At 46.3% G+C, this 24,517-nt stretch overlaps 1 long non-coding RNA gene across 1 annotated transcript; it reads left to right on the forward strand.

The window, feature by feature from the left end:
* The first annotated feature begins 1,895 nt into the window (after positions 1 to 1,895).
* On the forward strand, positions 1,896 to 3,548 carry LOC123090580 (uncharacterized). The gene is made up of 2 exons (XR_006442472.1): positions 1,896 to 2,641; positions 2,800 to 3,548. It is a non-coding gene; the product is annotated as an uncharacterized lncRNA (long non-coding RNA).
* Positions 3,549 to 24,517: the final 20,969 nt, after the last annotated feature.

Here is a 24,517-nt window from a genome sequence, read left to right on the forward strand (position 1 = left end):
TGCTCGCCCCCCACTTTGACCTGGTGGGAGGGATTCGTGCATACACGTGCGCGTGAAGTATATAGTTCCATGTACCGAACCGTATAAGACGAACCAAAATTTAATCCACTCCTAATTATAAGTCAAATTAACCTCTATCGCTATCGGTCGAAGTGATTGAACAAGCGGGCACACATAGATGGACGAAGCATCTCGCTGAGAACCCCGTGAGTGAGTGCTAGAGGAAAACGTCCATCGCTTGCTTGGGCACACATATATATACTAGCAAATATGCCCGTGCGTTGCAACGGGAGAAAAAAATGCATGCCTTATAAACACAACGACATCAACAAATCCCTTAAAATCTTTCATGATGCCACGCAACAAGCAACATGATAAATGGTGTTGTGCAAAAACATAAAGGTGTGATGATTTTTGAAGTGTACTCAAGGTGTTTAGAATTCATTATACAACACAAATATCTACCAAGTTGCCAGTATATGTTTACGCATTTGTTGTTGTTTCTCGGTGATGCCCAAAAAAATATTTCATTAGAATGAAAATAGCAAAGTACATTTTAGTATTTAATGATAAAATGTGCATTATTTTTGTCATATACTCCCTCCATCCGAAAAAGCTTGTCCCAAACTTGTCCCTCAAATGAATGTATCTAGCACCAAGTTAGATTTAATGATGATAGCATATTTGAAATCTACGTATTTTGTGTGTGTTTGCAATCATAATTCAGTTACTTAATTTGGTTGCAAATATATTGGATAGCTCCACCAAAAACAACCAATCTATAAAGGACATATGCAATAGGCATTTCTAAAATATCTCATCATATAAAGAAGGTATTGTTCAAGTTTGCACCCTGGACATAATTTTAAAAATTAATGATGATAGCATATTTGGAATCTACGTAGTTTGTGTGTGTTTGGCATCATAATTCAGTTACTTAATCTGGTTGCAAACATATTGGATAGCTCCACCAAAAATAATCAATCTATAAGGACATATGCAATATGCATTTCTAAAATATCTCATCATATAAAGAAGGTATTATTTAAGTTTGCACCCTGAACATAATTTTAAAAAATTAATGATAATAGCATATTTGGAATCTACACATTTTTCTGATGAATTTTCATATATGACATGTCACATTGAGTAAGGGTTTTAAAGATATGAAATTTTCAAAAATATTTGATCTTTGAAAGAAATTAAAAGAAAAAGGGAGGATGTGGGAATCGTAATTCAGTTACTTAATCTGGTTGCAAACATATTGCATAGCTCCACCAAAAATAATCAATCTATAAGGACATATGCAATATGCATTTTTAAAATATCTCATCATATAAAGAAGGTATTATTTAAGTTTGCACCCTGAACATAATTTTAAAAATTAATGATAATGGCATATTTGGAATGTACACATTTTTCTGATGAATTTTCATATATGACATGTCACATTGAGTAAGGGTTTAAAGATATGAAATTTTCAAAAATATTTTATCTTTGAAAGAAATTAAAAGAAAAAGGGAGGATGTGGGAATCAAACCCACGACCTCCAGCGAGCTAGGCCAAGGAACCAACCAATGCGCTGGTCATACAGTTGTTGTCCATGAGGGGATCTACACTTTTTAAGCGGACAAAAAAAAATTAACGGTGGCATTGGTGGGTAATTTTTTGCAACTTTAGGGGCGGTTTTAATGACGGACGGGCAGAAGCGATAGCCACTTTATTAGTAAAAAAAAAGTAAGTATATATATATATATATAAAGATAAAGATAAAGATAAAGATAAAGATATACACCAAATCTTATTTTGCTAACACCCCGACCACAGCCACCTACCGACGAAAAAAAGCTTCACCCCGGCCGAAGCCCACCCGCCCACCATCACTCTCCATCTCCTCGTGCCCCCTCCCCCACCACCGCACCACCTCCGTTCCCCCACCAACGAACCACCTCCACCACCTCACCACCTCCCTCCCCTCGCCAGCGAGCCACCCCGCCCCACCCTACCGGGGCCTTCCTCCCATCGCCGACGAGCCACCCAGGCCCCGACGACTTTCCCGCACGAGCCGGCGCCGGATCCAGGCCTCGGCGGGCCCCCACGACATCCAGGCGCCGGATCCAGGCCACGACGGGCCCCTGCGACGCCCCGCTGCAGGAGCCAGGCCGCGACGGCACCCCGAGCCGCCGCCCCACCTCCGCAACCCACCCTTCCCTTCCCGGCCTCCTTCTACCTCCCCCATCATGCCGGCCCGCCCAGACCCGCCGCCATCCTCGAGCAGTGCGCCGCGAGCCCTGGAGCAGTGCACCGCGAGCCCTCTAGCAGCTCATCCATGGGCGCCGACAATTTTTTTGGCTTCTGCAGTTCGATACCCCCTGCGTGCAGCTCGGGCGCGAGCATGATGTGGTTCGGTGCAGTCCATTTGGTCCGACGCCACCAGCCGCGGCCACCAGCCTCCCCATCTTGCAACTCTCTTTCTCTGCTCTGTGGCAGTCCCCTGTCGAGCAGCAGCTAGAAAACAGTGTCGCCATGTTGTTCGGTACCAAACGCCACGCAGTTGGTTCCTGCATCAGCTTGTAGTGATTTGTGAAGATTGCACCGCCCGTGATGGTTCCTGCATCAGCTTGCAGTGCACATTGCGTAGGTGTGTTCTGCATCGTGTGTTCTGATCCGGTTCTCTAGTGAAGCACTTCAGCTCGGATGGCTGTGTGATGCCGTCAATTTCTTTTGTACTAGCTGATTTTGTGTAGGTTATTTTGTGTTGCTGCATGGTTGTGTTGAAAGAGTTCACTCTCCGTGCAGCTTATTCGGCGGGGCGTGTGGTTCGTCTGAGCTCGGCGTGCAGTGCGTAACACAAGTCGTCATTCAGTGCTAGATCCGCCTCCCCCTGTTTGCAGCTCCTTTCAATATTTTTTGCAGCTCACTGAGTATTCTTTTGCAGTTTGTTATGAAAATCCAATGGCGCTGGCCGCGCCACGCCTTTTCCTGTTGCTTCATCTGAGGAGAGGACGGCCTCCTCTCCCTGCCATGTCAAGATCCGACCTCCACTACCTGCGCCCGGAGTGCAAGCTCCCTTCGGCGAGGAGCGAGGTCCACAACAAGTCCATCCCGGCGGGTTGACGGGGTCGGTCAGTATCGGATTCCTGGCAACCGTGCAGTTTGGTGTATTTTTATGCCTCAACCGTGCAACTGACTGGGTGCTCCCAGTGAGGTTCTGTGGTTTTGGGTGTTCAGTGTGCTCCTAATCACCCATGTAGTTCATTTTTACTGTACATTTTGCATTGTTTTGCTTGTGTGGTGCAATTATCTTCTGGGTCTAGTACAGTGCGATGCTGGGAAGATGTGGGCGACGAGGCATGCAGTTCCCTAGCGTGAACATGTTCGAGGATGTGGATTTTGTTTTTGCAGTTTGTTGTTCCTATTTGAGTAGTCCAAAAAGCGTGTTTTATGTGATGTGGGATGTACGGTTGTATGCAATTGTAATTGTGAACTCGCCCCACCTCGTCTCATGTGGTTAACTTTAGTTTGTGACGTGGTTCACTTCCCCTCAATTGTGAATTACACTCGCCTCATGCAGTTCTCGGATGTGGTTCACTTTCGGGAGTAATGAGGTTCACTTGCACACAGCATGAAAGTGCGATTTTTTTTTAGCAAAACAACAAAAAAGTAATGCGGTTAGCTTTGATATATGTCGCGATTCACTTCCCTCGTCCCTGTGGTCCATTCTCGGTCATAAAAAATGTTGAAAAAAAGATGTCAAAAACTCGGCTGAGAAAAATTTACATCCGACAAAAGAAATAATGAAGTTCACTCGGCTGAGAAAAATTTACATCCGACAAAAGAAATAATGAAGTTCACTTGACTGTCTGATGCAATGCGGTGTCTGTCTGAAGAAGTGCGCTCGTCTGTCTGATGCAGTTTTTTCATTGATTTTGGTGTCGCGAAAAAACAATGTCCGCATTTCGTTTAAATCAAAATTGCTCTTAAACCGCAACACATTAGCGAAAGTGTTCTACATGAAAAAGTTGCGCCTCGACAATATCTTTTCAAGGGCGTATCGTTTGAATCATTCCGATCAGCGACTTATAAAAAATTCATAAAAAACCGCCGCTGCCTATCGTCGTCAGCCGCACGATTTTTAAAATTAACTAAAAATCGTAAGGAATCTCAAAAACATTTTAACATATGAAACTTGCGCCTCGTCCTTAGCTTTCCAACGACATATCACACGCCTCGTTTCAATAAACGGTTCAAAAACTGGAGCGAAAACAGTACCGAAAATTTTAAAAAACTTGAAAAACGGAGTTCCGCGATTTAGTAAATTTGAAACCGCTCTTAAACCGTAATGAATTAGAGAAAGATTTATATATGGAAAAGATGCGCCTCGATGATATCTATCCAACGGTGTATCATTTGTTTCATTCCGACAAGCGGTTTAGAAAAAAACGCGAAAAAACGCTCGCTGCCACTCGTCATCCGCCGCACCATTTTCAAAACTGCTCTTAAACCGTGTGGAATCTCGGAAAGTGTTCAACATGTAGAAGTTGTGCCTAATCCATAGCTTTTCAATGGTATATTACACGCCTCATTCTGATAAACGGTTAAAAAATTAGAGTGAAAACAGTACAGAAAAAATAACGCGTGCAGTTTTTTCCGACGAGAAGTTCACTCGTCTCTATTGCAGTGCTCGTCGTCAAAATGATGCAGTGCGCTTCTGTTGAGCGTGCAGTGCCGAAGTGGTGTGCAGAATAGTTATTCGGCTAATATTAGCAGAATAGACAGTCTGTATATATATGTTTCGGCGGCGCCCTGGGCCGGTCAGACACGCACCCTAGGCACGCACCCTGGGCCGGTCAGACGCCTTGCTATCGGCAGGCTCAATCCCCACATCAAGACCGAACCTAGGTTGCACTACCGGTTCCTATCCCCAGCCCTAGATCGGCTCGAGGAGCTCAGCCTTCATGCTAGACGTCCTTGCTCGCTACCACCGTCCGTGTTCCGCCTCGCACCCACGCTGCGCCGCGCTACATTCAGGCGGTGCATTTTCTCCCTGATTGATGTCGCGCTCTCTCTTCATCTCCCTAAACTTAAGCACCTCGAGCTCATTTCCGTCCGCATCTCGATGGAGGATTTGGAGCGCCTGCTCATTAACTGTACAACGCTCGAGTACCTTTATCTTCATGCGATGGATGGGTTCAGTAACCTCCACATCACCTCGACGAATGTACGTGTGATTTATGTGCATTGCTGGCGCCGCCGAAGGCTGTCAGTTGAGGTGTTTCACGATATTGTCATTGAGAATGTGCCTTTCCTTGAGAGATTGTATGTACATGATAAGTTAGGTCCCGCAAGAATCAGGGTCATTCACACACCGAAATTGACAGTGTTGGGCTATTCGTGTGCTAAATTCAATGAACTTGTTACTGGATCATAATCCGTTCAGGTACAACAGTCTTCTTCTTACCCTTCTTATATATTATCGGACAGCACATTTTATCTAATTGGTGTTGATCTATATGTTTGTCTGTCATCCAGAAAATGATTCCCACAAGCTTGACCCGAGCTCTATGCACAGTGAAGATCTTGGCACTACAATCTGTCGGCCCGATCTAGATGAAGTTGCTAGATTCCTTCGATGCTCTCCTTGCATGGAGAATCTATACATGGAGGTGATGCTCCTTTCCTGTTAATTGTTAACCACAACGGAGCTCAGTTTTTTGTTACTTTTACCCATGATTACAATGACAAATGTAGAATGATTTCTAAGGAAATTTGGAGGATTTCAATACATATATTTTTTGAGATGCTAGTGTTGTACGCATTTCATTCCTTCACCCGACATTCTTTTGTGATAAAAGTTTATGATGAAAGATTGAAGGTGGCATTTCACTCTTTTTGTGTATTTTAGAAATCCAGCAAATCAAAGAGGCCCGAAGTGTTCAAATCTGCAGCTATGCACTAATATGTTGTCTTTGTTTGCAGATACTAGCAGGCCCGACAGTAGAAAATGTTGGGAAATATAACAATCCCATTGAATGCCTTGATCTTCATCTCACAGAAATTACTTTTAGCGAGTACCAAGGCACCACACAGAAATTAAATTCGCCAGGTTCTTCGTTGAGAAAGCAAGGTTGCTCAAGGTAATGAGGTTTGCCCTATATTTACTGTGCAGAAGTGAATAGATTGCTAAAGAGCGCAGACGTCCACAGCTGAATGGAAAAGGCTCTGCACAAGCTGAATTTCAGTTTGAAATGACAGATTATTTGGAAGTCACTGTATCGAGCCGCTATATGACTTCTCGGTGGCTGATCCTTCCATAGAAATAATGCACAAAAAAGATTCTGAAGAAGATGAATTTTATGCGTCTGAATAGTTTGAACCTTGTAATCTTTGAATTTGGGGCCTTGTAATGCTAGAATTTGAACCTTGCAATATTTATGGTATTTGTTATATAACGTAATTGGAAGTTTAATTTGGTCTTGCAATCATGTCCTGTTACAAGTATATATATGTTCTTCTGTACACAGAGCATAGATGTTCTGCAGACAGAGCATATCACATCGCACACGGACCACACTGGGTTACCCGTCGGTGATGAATTCATCAATCGCAAATGGTTATATACCAGGAAGCATTTGCCCACAACACACACAACTTATTCCATCACAAACAGCTCAGATGGATCAATTGTATGCCATGTATCGCACACGCAACTCTAATATGATTCGTGCTTGATGTCTCTGCCATCTCTCGCACAGTTCTTCTTATTTCCCATGTATCACTGTGCCGGCCTCTGCTCGCGTCCCTCGGTGCGCTATGCTCGCCGTTAGGCGTTGCGGCACGCTCTGCTCACGTACCTCCACGCGCTCGGCTTGTGGACAACTTTTCCTTGCGTCTTCAACTGCTATATGCATATATATGGTTGCTCACCGTTGAGGCGACCGAAGAGCGCTTTGCTCGCGTCCCTCCGCGTGTGCTTTGCAGCGGTTGGGCCTGCGCATATATGCATGCGGTTGCACCGCGCGCGTCGCCATGATGCAGTTACGTGCAGCACGATGGAGTTACGCACTGCAAATTAGAACTGCCATCCGGGCGTGCCGATATTCCAGGCCGTCCGGCTTCCCCCTTAATTCCCGCGACCATTAGAATAAACTTAGTCTCTTCAACCTTTCGATCGCGCTCGACAACACAACAAGCACACCCACGACGACACATAGAAAGGGGATGTCTAGCGGCGCTCCAATGGAGCTCAACGAGCATAAAGTGGAGACCCATGTGAGGGAGATGGATCTCTCGGTGGTGTACACCATCAACCCGGACGTGGTGGACGACTACATCAATACCATTGAGTAGTTGCTTGCTTGAGACAAGTACAAGGTGGTCGACATCGACCTCCAGTACACCGACGGTCGTCCCAATATAGATCAGAAGGTTGACGTCGCCCAGTTGTGCATGTGCCATCATGTCCTCATCTATCACAACTACATGGCCACAGAGCCTTGCGACCTTTTCGTCAGGTTTGTGAACAACACCAACTACAAGTGCGCTACAGTGGAAACCACCAACGATGTAAAAGCGCTAAGGGTTACGGGCTTGGCCTGCAAGAACCTTGTCGAAATTCGTGAGCACTACAGGATCTGGGGCAGCACGAAGAAGGCTGCCTAGTTGAACTCGTCTCGGTCATCATTGACCCATACTACGAAAAGATGAAGCAGGATGCCAACAGAACACGTCCCGTACCTAGCACAGGGCCTGGATGTGGCAAGTGGATGAACCTCACCTCAGGTTTGCGGCCAAGAGCGTGTACACATGCTACGAGATGCACAGGCGGATCGTTGACATGAGAAAGTGCCTTGTTACCGAAATCGACGAGGTCGAATCGAGCCACAAGTAGAGCAGTAGTGGCAAGCATCACAAGAAGTAGATGATGATCAGATGATCGTTTATCCTAGTTAATTATGCATGTAATATATAGTTGACTTTGGTGTGTGGAAATGTCATGTGTGTAGTAGCCACCTATGTAATTATGCATGTAATAGTTTACTTTGGTGTGTGCAAATATCATGTGTGTAGTATCCACCTATGTAATTGGAAGTTTAAATTGGTTATGCAACCATATCCTTATAAGTGTGTGTGTATACTCTCTCTATATATAGTTTTTCTGTATGCAATCCCAACGCACACCACACACGTCTTATTAGCAGCAATCATCTGTGTTATTATCGGTCTTCGCACACATTTCTGATTACAGACCTGTTTGCCACATATTACACACACTTGTTATATTGAACCGTTTCTGTTATCTTGGCTCAACGCAAACAGTTCATCCAAGTGAACTGTTTGCCCTCTATCGCACACACCTTGATCTGGCTGACCATTTCTTTTTTTTCTGCCTAATCACAAATAGCTCATCCGAGTGAACCGTATGTCGTATATCGCACACATCTTCATTTGGCTGCCCGTTTCTGTTCTTCTGCCTCATCACAAACAGTTCATTGAAGTGAATTGTACGCCCCTCATCGTACATGCAACTAAATTCTGAACTATGTTTGATGCATCCATCATCGCAAACGTTTTACATCCTTTTGACGTTTTTTACATCATTGTTTGCCATTATTGCATCACACACAGTTTCGTCGAAGGGTCTCTGATCGTAGTGTCGCGTTAGCAGCATCCTGCAGTAGTGAGAGGAAGAGAGAACCAGATCCCCTTTACCTCATTTCCTTCAGTCTTCCAATACTCTTCTCCGCCCCGACTTTGCGCAAATCCATTCGGTGTCGGTGTACTCTTGCTGCAATGGCGACGGACAAGACAGTGAAGTTGGAGCGAGCGAAGAAGGCAAAGAAAGCATCGACCTCCAGGGTCGCGCCTTCGCACGGATGGATCCAAGGCGATTGGCTCCCGCCGACCACCACGACGAAGGACATGGGTGGGCTCGTCGTCGACGGGCTGGTGTGCGACGGGAGATGGAGACTGCCAGAGGAGAAGGAGATCAAGCCTGCACCGTGCCCCGGGGAGCGCGTGCTCCTTGTTACTCACGTGGGGAGAGGTTTCTCTATGCTAACCCATCCTTTCCTCCACGACTTCTTGAAATTTTTTGGTTCTCAACTCCATCATCTTCCCCCAAATTCCATAGGGTATCTTGCCGCATTTATTTCCATGTGTGAAAACTTCTTAGGCTGTCAGCCACACCGGGGGGTTGTTCAAGCATATCTTCACATGTCATTCTCAGCCGGTCAAAAAGGCTGACATAGAAGGGGAGACAACTCATGTTACCCAGATGTGCGGTGGCTTAGGTATCCAGATGAGGGGCAGGAGTGTGTTCCCCACTATGACTTTTCCTGAGTCGGTTAGGGGCTGGCAGTTAACCTGGTTTTATTGTGACGATATACCCTACGCTGGTTCGTTGACTGGCCTTCCTCCCTATACGCCCGAGAGGGTCAGCACTCCTCTATCATTGACAGTGGACAAGGAGGAAAAGGAAGAAGTGGGGATCTTGGTGACTGCTGTAGTTGGGCTGATTCAGGGTGGAGTTGTAACGCCCCGGATTCAATGCGCCAGGTGTCCGCCAGTTATTCGTCGTCATTGCCATGTCATTTGCTTGTGTGTTGCATTTTGTCATGTCATCATGTGCATCTCATTTTGCATACATGTTCGTTTCTTGCATCCGAGCTTTTTCCCCGTTGTCCGTTTTGCAATCCGGTGCCCCTATGTCATCCGTCGTCCCCTTCTTGTCTCTCTTTGTGAGCGGGTGTTAAACTTTCTCGGAATGGCCCGAGGTTTGCCAAGTGGCCTTGGTATACCACCGGTAGACCGCCTGTCAAGTTTCGTGCCATTTGGAGGCCGTTTGATACTCCAACGGTTAACCGCGTAGCCCGAGACCCCCTTTCTCTTTGCAGCCCAACACCCTTCCAAAGTGGCCCAAAACCTAGCAAACTCCCCTCCATGCTCTCGATCGTTCAATCACGATCGCGTGGCCGAAAACCGCTCCTCATTTGGACTCTCATAGCTCCCAGAATCTATAAATAGGTCCTCCCCGTCCAAATTCGCGGACGAATCCCCCGAAACCCTAGCTCCTACTTCCTCCGCGCGCCGGACGCGTCCGCCCGGCGTCGGACATGTCCGTCCACCGCCACCGACCACGTCGCCCGACCAATTGCAATGCGCCACGTCAGCATCCTCGGCGCCCGCAGCCAGTCCCGGGGCGCCACGCGTCCCCGCAGCCCCTCCTCGCCGCTGAGGCCCGCAGGGCCCAGGCGAGGCCCCCCCAGGCCCGCGCGCGCCGCCCCGCGCCCTGCGCGCCCCCGCCGCCTCGCGCCTCCCGCCGGCGACCTCGCCCCGTCGCCGGAATCCGCCGCCGCCCGCCATCGCGACGCCTCGCCGCCGCTGTGACCCCGCCGCCGCGCCCCTCCGGCCGGCTCTTCCGAGCCGCCATGCGCCTCCCCCGTCGCCGCCTCATGGCCTCGCCTCGCCGCCCCGCGCCCTGATGGCAACCGCCGCCGTCGCCGCCATGAATGGCCGGCTCCGGCCATGGAGCTCCGCCGGCGCGCGCCCCGCCGCTCCTCGGCGCGGCTCCGGCCAAATCGGCGACCCCGCGCCCGGATCCAGGCCTCCCCGTCCCTCCTCCGTCATGCTCTCTCACTCCAGCGTCAACCCCAGCGAATTCCGGCGAGCCTCGAAATCCGCGCCCGGGTCAACCCCCAGATCCAGAGGTGATTTTCCTCTAAGTCCCTGAGATCCCTGACATTATGTTGCCATGTTCATCGCATCATATCTCTGCATCCGTAGCTCCGTTTCGTGCATGTAATATGTCAAATTGTTTGTCTCAACGAGTACTTCATTTCACTCCATTGCATCATGTTCATTTGAGCTCATCTTGATGCCTGAATCTTCGTTGCAAGAGTGCTTCATAATGTTGGCTGCTGTCTATTAACAGAACATGCTCTTTTGTCATTTTTTCCATGATTGATGTGTGCATCCTATGAGGGTGATGTCTACATGTGTTTTGATATATGCTATGTCTTCTTTACAGAGGTGCTTACCATGTATTTTTATGAACAATGTGGTGACTAGCACAAGCATGTAAACTAGGCTTCGTGATGTTGCTGATTTTAGTCCCTGTTCTTCTGTTATTTTGATGCCATGTAAACTTGATGCTACAGAAAGATCCATGCATATTTAGAGATACTTCAGCAAGGATGTTTTGAACATATGGTTATCCTCTATCCATTCATGCCCCTGTTTGCAATTATGGAGTAGTCTAGCATGTCATTTTCGTGCTCTACTTTTGCTACAAAATGTTTCCTGGCAGATTGTTTACATGTTATTCAATTTTGCCAAGGTTGTTGTAGTTGATCCTTGCATGCTATGAACTTGTTCTTGCCTTGGTTTGTTTCATAAACATGTCTTCTTGCTGATGCTATGCTTATCTTGTCATGCAATTACTTGTGGTGAGTGAATCAAGCTTGTTAAGTAGGGTACTTGCTGTTACTGTTTTGTTAGGCTGAATCTGTTATTTCGTGATGCTATGTAAACCTACTGCTACAAGTCATTCTATACATAATCTGGAGATGTTCACTAAATATGTTTTGTTCTACATGTCATGCTCTATCCATTCATGCCCCTGGTTACAATTATAGCTTGCTGTAGCTTGTTCATATCTTGCTTCAAAGTTGCTTAATAATGTTGTTGTCAGCCTGTTAACATTAAGTTCAGTTGTTGTCATGTGTTTTGCTAGTATTCCATGCACCCTATGAACTTTCTATTGCCATGCTTAGCTGCATAAACATGTCTTATTACTGTTGGGTGCCTTGCCATGCCATTTATTGCTCTGTGGTGAGTGGTACAAGCTCACCAACATGCCTACTTATCATTGTTCCTGCCATGTTTGAATCTGTAATATAACTTGCTATGTTTACATGGGTGCCATCATATCTTCTGATCCTTTTTGGCTCATGGTCAGTAAGGGACTTTTGTTCTATGCAATTAGTAGATTCATGCCATGCCTTTGCTTGCCATAATAAGTTCCTGTAACATGTTGTTTGATAGCTATAAACATTGCAATCTGATGTTATTTTCTGCAAAGTCTGAACTGTTATTATTTGCAATCTTGCCATGTGTGTTTTAGCATGTTCTAGTGATTTCTGGAGATAGCTCAGTGTTCATGTTTTGTTATGCTTTACCTGTACATCATGTCCATGCCTTTTGTTTTGATATTGAGATGCTGTAGCACGTTGTTTTGATGCTTGCAATATGCCTAGTTGCTATTTTGGACAGCTTGTCTTTTAAACTTGTTTCATGTGTGTGTGTGTTGAACCGTTGCTCCGTTTTGGGTGTGCTCTATATGAAACTTGCTTGAATTTGCATGTAGCTTCATATTATCATGTTGCATCCTTGTTTTGGAGTGTTTGCTTAATGTTTGAATGCATTTTGCATCAATGCCATGTTTAACTTGTTTTGCTCATATCTTCTAGGCCGTAGCTCCGAACTAAATGAACTTTATATGTAACTTGACTAGAATCTCATGTAGATCATCTTTGTGCATCTTAACTTGTTGTTTAACAACTTGAACATAAGGTTTATTCAGATCTGGACCAATTTCGAAATATGCATATGAGGACTTACCGGAATTGTTATATGTTGTTCCCGGCCTCATTTAAACTTGCTTTGATGTGTTGTTCTTGTTTGCATCATCTCTTGCCATGAGTAGCTTCATGTAGTATTGTCTTGCATCATGCTTGGTTGTCCATCATGCCTTGTTCATGTTTGGTGTGTTTACCTTGTTGTGTGCTTCTTTTCGACAGTTCCTGTTTCGTTGCGATCGTGAGGATTCGTTCATCTACGCTTGGTTCGGCTTCATCCGTTCGTCTTCTTCATGGACTCGTTCTTCTTTCTTGCGGGATTTCAGGCAAGATGACCGCTACCCTGGATCTCACTACTATCATTGCTATGCTAGTTGCTTCGTTCTATCGCTATGCTGCGTTACCTATCTTTTGCTCATCAAGCCTCCCAAATTGCCATGAACCTCTAACCTTTGACACCTTTCCTATGCAAACCGTTGTTTGGCTATGTTACCGCTTTGCTCAGCCCTCTTATAGCGTTGCTAGTTGCAGGTGAAGTTGAAGATTGCTCCATGGTGGACAGGATTTTGGTTGGGATATCACAATATCTCTTATATTATTAATGCATCTATATACTTGGTAAAGGGTGGAAGACTCGGCCTTATGCCTGGTGTTTTGTTTCACTCTTGCCGCCCTAGTTTCCGTCATACCGGTGTTATGTTCCCAGATTTTGCGTTCCTTACGCGGTTGGGTGATTTATGGGACCCCCTTGACAGTTCGCTTTGAATAAAACTCCTCCAGTAAGGCCCAACATTGGTTTTACCATTTGCCTCACCACCACCTACCTTTTCCCTTGGGAGTCGCCCTCTCAAGGGTCATCTTTATTTTAGCTCCCCCAGGCCAATGCTTGTCTAAGTGTTGGTCCAAACTAAGCGATGTCCGGTGCCCCCTGGGCAACCAGGGTCTATGCCAACCCGTCATCTTGCTCATCCGGTGTGCCCTGAGAACGAGATATGTGCAGCTCCTATCGGGCTTTGCTGGTCTTGTTTTACCATTGGCGAAATGTCTTGTAAACCGGGATTCCGAGTCTGATCGGGTCTTCCTGGGAGAAGGTATATCCTTCGTTGATCGCGAGAGCTTATCATGGGCTAAGTTGGGACACCCCTGCAGGGTATAATCTTTCGAAAGCCGTGCCTGCGGTTATATGCAGATGTGAATTTGTTAATGTCCGGTTGTAGATAACTTGACACCAGATCCGAATTAAATCGCATCAACCGCGTGTGTAGCTGTGATGGTCTCTTTTCGGCGGAGTCCGGGAAGTGAACACGGTTTCTGGGTTATGTTTGACGTAAGTAGGAGTTCAGGATCACTTCTTGATCATTACTAGTTGACGACCGTTCCTTTTGCTCTCTTCTCGCTCTTATTTGCGTATGTTAGCCACCATATATGCTTAGTCGCTGCTGTAGCCTCACCACTTTACCCCTTCCATTCCCTTTAAGCTTTGCTAGTCTTGATACCCATGGTAATGGGATTGCTGAGTCCTCGTGGCTCACAGATTACTACAACAACAGTTGCATGTACAGGTTTTGCGATGATCCTGACGCGAGAGTGATGTTTGCTTGTCTTGGAGTTCTTCTTCGGCTTCTTCTGCGATCAGGGGATAGGTTCCAGGTCGGCAGCCTGGGCTAGCAGGGTGGATGTCATTTGAGTTTCTGTTTGTGTTTCATCCGTAGTCGTATGTTGATATTGTGTATGATATATTGTTGTATTTGTGTGGCATTGTATGCCTTATGTATGTATCCCCATCTATTATGTAATGTTGATGTAATGATATCCACCTTGCAAAGCGTTTCAATATGCGGTTCTATCCTTGGTGGGACCTTCGAGTCTCTTTAGGATAGTATGGCATATTGGGCGTGACAAGTTGGTATCAGAGCCTCGACCGACCCTAGGAGCCCCCCTTGATTGATCTGTAGTTTGGCCGTTGTTGAGTCTAGAAGAAAACTGTTTTTCGGAGTCTAGTTATATCGGAGAGTAGGAATTCTTTTTACTCCTCGGCCCCTTCGTCGCTCTGGTGAGGAATCTTGACGTAGGTGTTTTGAATTACTCCTCTTTCCCTTCAAATTTTTTCTTTAGGATCACGCAGTTGGTTTTCCGATCGTTGGTTCTTAGCTCTTTTCATCCGGTGCATTTCTCGTCAAGTTGACTCGAGCCTCTTCATCTTTGAGTTTAATTCCTCAGTTGCTTTCTTTTCCCTCCCGCCCACCCTTCTTCTTCTCGGAACCGGAGTCCGTAATCGAGTATCCTTCCTACTCGTGTGAAGTCTCTGCTTTCTTTCCTCAATTATTCCAACCGGTGCTTTCTCTTCAAGTTATTCGTCGGTTCCCCCTTTCAAGTTGCCTTTGTTTTCCCGCCCTCCCACCCTTTTTCTTCCCGGAGTCTGACTCTCTCTCGACCATCTATCTCATTCATGCGGAACCTCTTCAGTCTTCCGTAAATCATTTCAACTGGTGAATTCTCGTCTCGGTGGACATTCTTCATCTCTTTTCTGGTGGATTCAATTCTAATTTTTGGTAGTGATTTCATTATTTTCCTCGACTCAAGTGTTTTCCCTGCTCGTTCGCCTCTCGCTAGTTTATCCTTCCGGAGTGCTCAAGACATCTCAGGAGATTCGTCTGTGTTCCAATTAATTCGAGGTTGTCACCTCATTCAAATATTTCATTTATTCCGGTGCATCATCTATCTGTTCAATAATCCTTTTCAACGGTGTATTCTCTTTAATGGGCCCTAACCCACACATCTTTTCCCAGGATCTTACGCGACTCTTCTAATTTCCCGGAGCTATTCTCAAATCCTTTTGAAGTTTGGCATAAGTATGAATTTCATCAGTCAGATGCCTTTCCAAGCTCGATTCCAAATAATCTCATTGTTGGCTCAACCTCTTTGCTTTTCATTCTCCCGAAGTATCTCAGTAATTTTGGCGCTGTTTCTCGTTGTTATTTGAAGACCGAAGAAGAGTTTTTTCCTCTAAGTCTTGCCCGTTCTCTCGAAGTTTCGTGGTTCTAGCTTCATATTATCCTCTCAAATTATTCCATTTGTCAGATATTTCTTTTCTTACCCATCCGGAGTATGTCAGAAGTTGTTTTTCCCGTTTCTTTTCACCCGAGGCCACCGTCCCAGAAGAATTCTTCGCCCTCATCATTCCAGTTATCGTTCTCTATTTATCCTGGTGCTTCGTTCAAGTGTTTTTAATCAGCTCATGATCTCTTTGTTCTTTTGCATCTAAATCCCCTCTAGCATATTTGTTCTTCTAATTCTTCCCGGTGATTCATTCTCTTTCATCATTTAAATTTGAGTTCTTATGGTGGTTAAACAAGATTCTTTTTCCTTGATTATCATTTTAATCCTTTCGTTCTTTTCAATCCTACCGGTGGTTCATGAAGACTTTCTCTAATTTTGCGCCATATTCCCCTTAATCCTTTTCAAGAAGAATAAGTAGTATGCAAAATCCATTGCTTGTCATCAATTTAATTTGATGAAGGATAAGCATACAATAAATCTTATTCTTATTTCATCAGAGTGATTAATCCCTTACTTCAGAGTTTGATATTGATGAATAAATTCTAGTTCCAGGTGCTTTCATCTTTTCTTTTCCGGAGTTCAAATTTCCTCAGCCATTTCGTCGGAACCTCCATCTAAATCACCGCAAGGCTCATCTTATTCTTTCTTCCTTCATTTTATCTCGTCATCCCTTTGTTACCGGAGTTCTTCACGGTGGCTCGTCATGATTTAATTCATTCTTCAAGAGTTCATCAAGATTTTGTTGGTGGAGTTCAAGTATTTTTCTTCTCGAGACTCGAAGTGTAATTAATTCTCCGTATTCTTTTGAAGTGGAGTTTTGCATTTCTTCGCTCTTCTAAGCTATCCAATCATTTCAATTTGTGGCTGGTTATCACCTGATGATCTTGAGATGTTACCTATAAGACCACAACAAGCTTATTCTTTCGCTGTTGATTTTCTCAACAACTCCATTCAATCCTTCATTCTAAGTTCTTTTCATTCCATTCTTTCAATTCTTCCGGAGGCATTGCTTTGTTTATCTCATCAAGTGCCATCCCGTCTTGTGAAGCTTGTGTTCTATTCCTCCATGTTTTAACCGGAGTGCTGCCTAAATCCTTTCAGTCTTATTCGTTTCTTATCTCGTTCTAACCGGAGTTGTTTCACAGTCTATCTGATTCAGTGAGCTTTCGATTCTCGTCATTCTCATCATTCCTCTCTTCTTCTCGAGTGCTCTCGATTCTTTGCTTCCTCTCTTGAGTTCTTGTTTCACCTCATCCCTTTTCCCTTTCGTCTCGGTCCTAAGATCTCGGGACGAGATCTCTTGTTAGTGGAGGAGTGTTGTAACGCCCCGGATTCGATGCGCCAGGTGTCCGCCAGTTATTCGTCGTCATTGCCATGTCATTTGCTTGCGTGTTGCATTTTGTCATGTCATCATGTGCATCTCATTTTGCATACGTGTTCGTTTCTTGCATCCGAGCTTTTTCCCCGTTGTCCGTTTTGCAATCTGGTGCCCCTATGTCATCCAGCGTCCCCTTCTTGTCTCTCTTCGTGAGCGGGTGTTAAACTTTCTCGGAATGGCCCGAGGTTTTCCAAGCGGCCTTGGTATACCACCGGTAGACCGCCTGTCAAGTTTCGTGCCATTTGGAGGTCGTTTGATACTCCAACGGTTAACCGCGTAGCCCGAGACCCCCCTTTATCTTTGCAGCCCAACACCCTTCCAAAGTGGCCCAAAACCTAGCAAACTCCCCTCCATGCTCTTGGTCATTCGATCACGATTGCGTGGCCGAAAACCGCTCCTCATTTGGACTCTCCTAGCTTCCAGAATCTATAAATAGGTCCTCCCCATCCAAATTCGCGGACGAATCCCCCGAAACCCTAGCTCCTTCTTTCTCCGCGCGCCGGACGCGTCCGCCCAGCGCCGGACATGTCCATCCACCGCCACCGGCCACGTCGCCCTAACAATGGCAACGCGCCACGTCAGCATCCTCGGCGCCCGCAGCCAGTCCCGGGGCGCCACGCGTCCCCGCAGCCCCTCCTCGCCGCCGAGGACCGCCGAGCCCAGGCGCGGCCCGCCCAGGCCCGCGCGCGCCGCCTTGCGCCCTGCGCGCCCCCGCCGCCTCGCGCCTCCCGCCGGCGACCTCGCCCCGTCGCCGGAATCCGCCGCCGCCCGCCGTCACGACGCCTCGCCGCCGCTGTGACCCCGCCGTCGCGCCCCTCCGGCCGGCTCTTCGGCGCCGCCATGCGCCTCCCCCGTTGCCGCCTCGTGGCCTCGCCCCGCCGTCGTCGTCGCCATCGTCGTCGTCGCCATGAATGGCCAGCTCCGGCCATGGAGCTGCGCCGGCGCGCGCCCCCGCCGCTCCTCGGCGCGGCTCCGGCCAGATCGGCGACCCCGCGCCCGGATCCAGGCCTCCCCGTCCCTCCTCTGTCGTCCTCTCTCACTCCGGCGTCAACCAAGATGAATTCCGGCGAGCCTCGAAATCCGCGCCCGGGTCAACCCCCAATCTGGAGGTGATTTTCCTCTTAAGTCCCTGAGATCCCTGACATTATGTTGCCATGTTCATCGCATCATATCTCTGCATCTGTAGCTCCGTTTCGTGCGTGTAATATGTCAAATTGTTCGCCTCAACGAGTACTTCATTTCATTCCATTGCATCATGTTTATTTGAGCTCATATTGATGCCTGAATCTTTGTTGCAAGAGTGCTTCATAATGTTGGCTGCTGTCTGTTAACAGAACATGCTCTTTTGTCATTTTTGCCATGATTGATGTGTGCATCCTATGAGGGTGATGTCTACATGTGTTTTGATCTATGCTATGTCTTGTTTACAGAGGTGCTTACCTTGTATTTTTGTGATCAATGTGGTGACTAGCACAAGCATGTAAACTAGGCTTCGTGATGTTGCTGATTTTAGTCCCTGTTCTGTTATTTTGATGCCATGTAAACTTGATGCTACAGAGAGATCCATGCATATTTAGAGATACTTCAGTAAGGATGTTTTGAACATATGGTTATTCTCTATCCATTCATGCCCCTGTTTGCAATTATGGAGTAGTCTAGCATGTCATTTTTGTGCTCTACTTTTGCTACGAAATGTTTCCTGGCAGATTGTTTACATGTTATTCAATTTTGCCAAGGTTGTTGTAGTTGATCCTTGCATGCTATGAACTTGTTCTTGCCTTGGTTTGTTTCATAAACATGTCTTCTTGCTGATGCTATGCTTATCTTGTCATGCAATGACTTGTGGTGAGTGAATCGAGCTTGTTAAGTAGGGTACTTGCTGTTACTGTTTTGTTAGGCTGAATCTGTTATTTCGTGATGCTATGTAAACCTACTGCTACAAGTCATTCTATACATAATCTGGAGATGTTCACTAAATATGTTTTGTTCTACATGTCATGCTCTATCCATTCATGCCCCTGGATGCAATTATAGCTTGCTGTAGCTTGTTCATATCTTGCTTCAAAGTTGCTTAATAATGTTGCTGTCAGCCTGTTAACATTAAGTTCAGTTGTTGCCATGTGTTTTGCTAGTGTTCCATGCACCCAATGAACTTGCTATTGTCATGCTTAGCTTCACAAACATGTCTTATTACTGTTGGGTGCCTTGCCATGCCATTTATTTCTCTGTGGTGAGTGGTACAAGCTCACCAACATGCCTACTTATCATTGTTCCTGCCATGTTTGAATCTGTAATATAACTTGCTATGTTTACATGGGTGCCATCATATCTTCTGATCCTTTGTGGCTCATGGTCAGTAAGGAATTTTATTCTATGCAATTAGTAGATTCATGCCATGCCTTTGCTTGCCATAATAAGTTCCTGTAACATGTTGTTTGATAGCTCTAAACATTGCAACCTGATGTTATTTTCTACAAAGTCTGAACTGTTGTTATTTGCAATCTTGCCATGTGTGTTTGAGCATGTTCTAGTGATTTCTGGAGATAGCTCAGTGTTCATGTTTTGTTATGCTTTACCTGTACATCATGTCCATGCCTTTTGTTTTGATGTTGAGATGCTGTAGCACGTTGTTTTGATGCTTGCAATATGCCTAGTTGCTGTTTTGGACAGCTTGTCCTTTAAACTTGTTTCATGTGTGTGTTGAACCGTTGCTCCGTTTTGGGTGTGCTCTATATGAAACTTGCTTGAATTTGCATGTAGCTTCATATTATCATGTTGCATCCTTGTTTTGAAGTGTTTGCTTGATGTTTGAATGCATTTTGCATCAATGCCATGTTTAACTTGTTTTGCTCATATCTTCTAGGCCGTAGCTCCAAACTAAATGAACTTTATATGTAACTTGACTAGAATCTCATGTAGATCATCTTTGTGCATCTTAACTTGCTGTTTAACAACTTGAACATAAGGTTTATTCAGATCTGGACCAATTTCGAAATATGCATATGAGGACTTACCGGAATTGTTATATGTTGTTCCCGGCCTCATTTAAACTTGCTTTGATGTGTTGTTCTTGTTTGCATCATCTCTTGCCATGAGTAGCTTAATGTAGTATTGTCTTGCATCATGCTTGGTTGTGCATCATTCCTTGTTCATGTGTGGTGTGTTTACCTTGTTGTGTGCTTCTTTTCGATAGTTCCTATTTCGTTGCGATCGTGAGGATTCATTCGTCTACGCTTGGTTCGGCTTCATCCGTTCGTCTTCTTCATGGACTCGTTCTTCTTCCTTGCGGGATTTCAGGCAAGATGACCGCTACCCTGGATCTCACTACTATCATTGCTATGCTAGTTGCTTCGTTCTATCGCTATGCTGCGTTAGCTATCTTTTGCTCATTAAGCCTCCCAAATTGCCATGAACCTTTAACCTTTGACACCTTTCCTATGCAAACCGTTGTTTGGCTATGTTACCGCTTTGCTCAGCCCTCTTATAGTGTTGCTAGTTGCAGGTGAAGTTGAAGATTGCTCCATGGTGGACAGGATTTTGGTTGGGATATCACAATATCTCTTATATTATTAATGCACCTATATACTTGGTAAAGGGTGGAAGACTCGGCCTTATGCCTGGTGTTTTGTTCCACTCTTGCCACCCTAGTTTCCGTCATACCAGTGTTATGTTCCCGGATTTTGCATTCCTTACGCGGTTGGGTGATTTATGGGACCCCCTTGACAGCTCGCTTTGAATAAAACTCCTCCAGCAAGGCCCACCATTGGTTTTACCATTTGCCTCACCACCACCTACCTTTTCCCTTGGGAGTCGCCCTCTCGAGGGTCATAGTTATTTTAGCCCCCCGGGCCAATGCTTGTCTAAGTGTTGGTCCAAACCGAGCGATGTCCGGCGCCCCCTGGGCAACTAGGGTCTATGCCAACCCGTCATCTTGCTCATCCGGTGTGCCCTAAGAATGAGATATGTGCAGCTCCTATCGGGATTTGTCGGCACAGCAGGAGGCTTTGCTGGTCTTGTTTTACCATTGTCGAAATGTCTTGTAAACCGGGATTCCGAGTCTGATCGGGTCTTCCTGGGAGAAGGTATATCCTTCGTTGATCGCGAGAACTTATCATGGGCTAAGTTGGGACACCCCTGCAGGGTATAATCTTTCGAAAGCCGTGCCTGCAGTTATAGGCAGATGTGAATTTGTTAATGTCCGGTTGTAGATAACTTGACACCAGATCCTAATTAAAACGCATCAACCGCGTGTGTAGCCGTGATGGCCTCTTTTCGGCGGAGTCCGGGAAGTGAATACGGTTTCTGGGTTATGTTTGACATAAGTAGGAGTTCAGGATCACTTCTTGATCATTACTAGTTGACGACCGTTCCTTTTGCTCTCTTCTCGCTCTTATTTGCGTATGTTAGCCACCATATATATTTTAGTCGCTGCTGCAGCCTCACCACTTTACCCCTTCCATTCCCTTTAAGCTTTGCTAGTCTTGATACCCATGGTAATGGGATTGCTGAGTCCTCGTGGCTCACATATTACTACAACAATAGTTGCAGGTATAGGTTTTGTGATGATCCTGACGCGAGGGCGATGTTTGCTTGTCTTGGAGTTCTTCTTCGGCTTCTTCTGCGATTAGGGGATAGGTTCCAGGTCGGCAGCCTGGGCTAGCAGGGTGGATGTCGTTTGAGTTTCTGTTTGTGTTTCATCCGTAGTCGGATGTTGATATTGTGTATGATATATTGTTGTATTCGTGTGGCATTGTATGCCTTATGTATGTATCCCCATCTATTATGTAATGTTGATGTAATGATATCCACCTTGCAAAGCATTTCAATATGCGGTTCTATCCTTGGTGGGACCTTCGAGTCTCTTTAGGATAGTATCGCATATTGGGCGTGACAGGAGTGATGGGCCTGGATCTGCTGGAGGTCTTCCTCAATCGGCGGATCTAGCCACTTCAGGAGCGGGCTTACCCCATGTGGCGGTACGTCGGGGCCAACGACCTGACCTGAGTGCACCCAAAGGACGTTGATGAGGAGATAGTGGAGCAGTGGCTCTGATCTACCACTGGTGCACTGTAACACCCTAGTGTCATGCTACAGTGACCACATGCTAATCATGCCATGTCATCTAATTTTACTAAACCAAAATGCCATTAGTCTCAAATGGAAACTTAAATTTAGATTCAAATATGAGTCAAACTATTATTTCTTCAAACATGAAAAGTAAAGTGTTCATATTTTTGCAAATAATCAGTAGATAATTGTCATGTAGGAACCAACATTATTTGAATATTTAAATGACCTTAATTAATTGAAAACAGTGCCAAAATAGCAAAATTTATCCCATTTATAATTAATACAAAATTCAAATGAAATCATCTTGCCTCCAAACCTTTTTCTGGCAGTGTTAAATATTGCATGTAATTTATTGAGCCAAGTCTTATATTTTACAAATGTGAATGGGTGGCCTAACAATTTACAAATTAGGGAAGAAATAGAAGAAATAGAAAAGAAAAATAAGAAAAGGCCTAAACTACTGATGGACTGGGCTCTAGGTCAACAGTGAGTGCCCAGCCCACCTCGCCACCTCCTCCTTCCTACTACTCACCCGGAGCGCCGTGGACCCGCACGCCCCGTCCATGGCCGCGGATGGCCATGCAGCCTCAATCCCGTGGCTCCCCGACGCAGATAAGGTCTCCCCGAGCCCCGGACGAACCCTAGGCCTTGCGACTTTTCCCCCTCGCCCCTCTGGCCTTGCCTTCTCCTCCTGGTTGAGGCTCCGTCGCCGCGCCGCCGTTGCCCACGTAGCCCCAGCGTCCCCGCGCCGAGCTAGCATGTCCCTGCGCCTCCCCGCACTCGTCCACGCCTCGGTTGACCACCATCTTGAGCCGCGGAGGTCCCCTTCAATGGATCGGGCGTCTCCGCCTGCTTTGGGCTCTATCATCCGGTCGCCTCGACCCACTGCTCCGACGCTGCTACGGCCTCCTCGGCCTCACCTCCGAGCTTGCTGTGAGCTCCTCTCCCCCCTCACCTCGCTTGCACGAGCTCGTCCTCTAGGCCATAGGACCGCCATGGCCGAAGCTTGATGCCGCATGGCTGGTCACCGGCGTCAGTCCAGTGGCCTATTGGTCACACGCGTGTGTCCATCATCTTCGCTGCATCGTGTAGGTGCTCCCCTTGCCTCCTGCTCGTCGTGCATGCGCCCGTGTCTTCGACACTGTCGAGTCCAAGCCGGCGTCACCGCTCAGCCCCACGGTCCCTCGCCTCTGGTCGCGTCCAGTTGTGACCTTGGCGCGCCCTACCTCTCTCGGCCCGCACCTCGTGCCCCTTGGTTGCATCTACCGTGCTCGCCGCTTGCCTCATCGCCCGCCTTACTCGTAGCCGCGCGCGCGGTCCGCTCGGCCGCCCTGTGCCTAGCCCGCAGCCGCGCCCGCCTCACCTTGTTTGCTTGGCCACGCCTGCTTTGCCGAGGCCAGACCTCGTAGCCCCTGGCTTGCCTTCTCGTGGCTCCTGCCCACCTCTGCCAGCCTTTGGCACGCGCGCTCGCGGCTCCCTTCTCGCCCTGCCGCCTCTCACCTCGCCCCAGTGGTAGCTGCCCTGCGCCACTCCTCCCGCAGCGACCCATGTCCTCTGCCGCCCCTGGCCACTGATAACCCACACGTGTAGGGTATCGCAACAATTTTTGAGGGTAGAGTATTCAACCCAAATTTATTGATTGGACACAAGGGGAGCCAAAAAATATTCACGAGTATTAGCAGTTGAGTTGTCAATTCAACCACACCTAAAAGACTCAATATCTGCAGCAAAGTTTTTAGTAGCAAAGTAGTATGGAAGTAACAGTAACAGTGGTAAAGTTAATAGTAGCAGTTTTGTAGTGATTGTAAAAGTGGCACGACAAAAGTAACTTAGTAAAGATCAATATGTGAAAAGCTCGTAGGTATTGGATCAGTGATGGATAACTATGTCGGTTGGCATTCATCATGCAACAGTTATAACCTAGGGAAACACAGAATTAACTCCAATTCATCAATATAATGTAGGCATGTATTCCGTATATAGTCATATGTGCTTATGGAAAAGAACTTGCATGGCATCTTTTGTCCTACCCTCCCGTGGCAGCGGGGTCCATAAGGAAACTAAGGGATATTAAGGCCTCCTTTTAATAGAGAACCGGAACAAAGCATTAGCACCTAGTGAATACATGAACTCCTCAAACTACGGTAATCTTCAGAAAGAATCCCAATTATTGTCACCTTGTGGTATGTGGATCATAACTCATAATAGGTGTCTGCAACTTGTAAGATAGGATCAAAAACTCACATGTATTCATGAAAACATAATAGGTTTAGATCTAAAATCATGGCACTCGGGCCCTAGTGACAAGCATTAAGCATAGCAAAGTCATAGCAACATCAATCTCAAAACATAGGGGATACTAGGGATCAAGCCCTAAGAAAACTATCTCGATTACATGATAAATCTCATCCAGCCCATCACTGTTCAGCAA

Source organism: Triticum aestivum, chromosome 1B, assembly GCF_018294505.1.
Source record: "Triticum aestivum cultivar Chinese Spring chromosome 1B, IWGSC CS RefSeq v2.1, whole genome shotgun sequence".
NCBI classification, from domain to species: Eukaryota; Viridiplantae; Streptophyta; class Magnoliopsida; order Poales; family Poaceae; genus Triticum; species Triticum aestivum.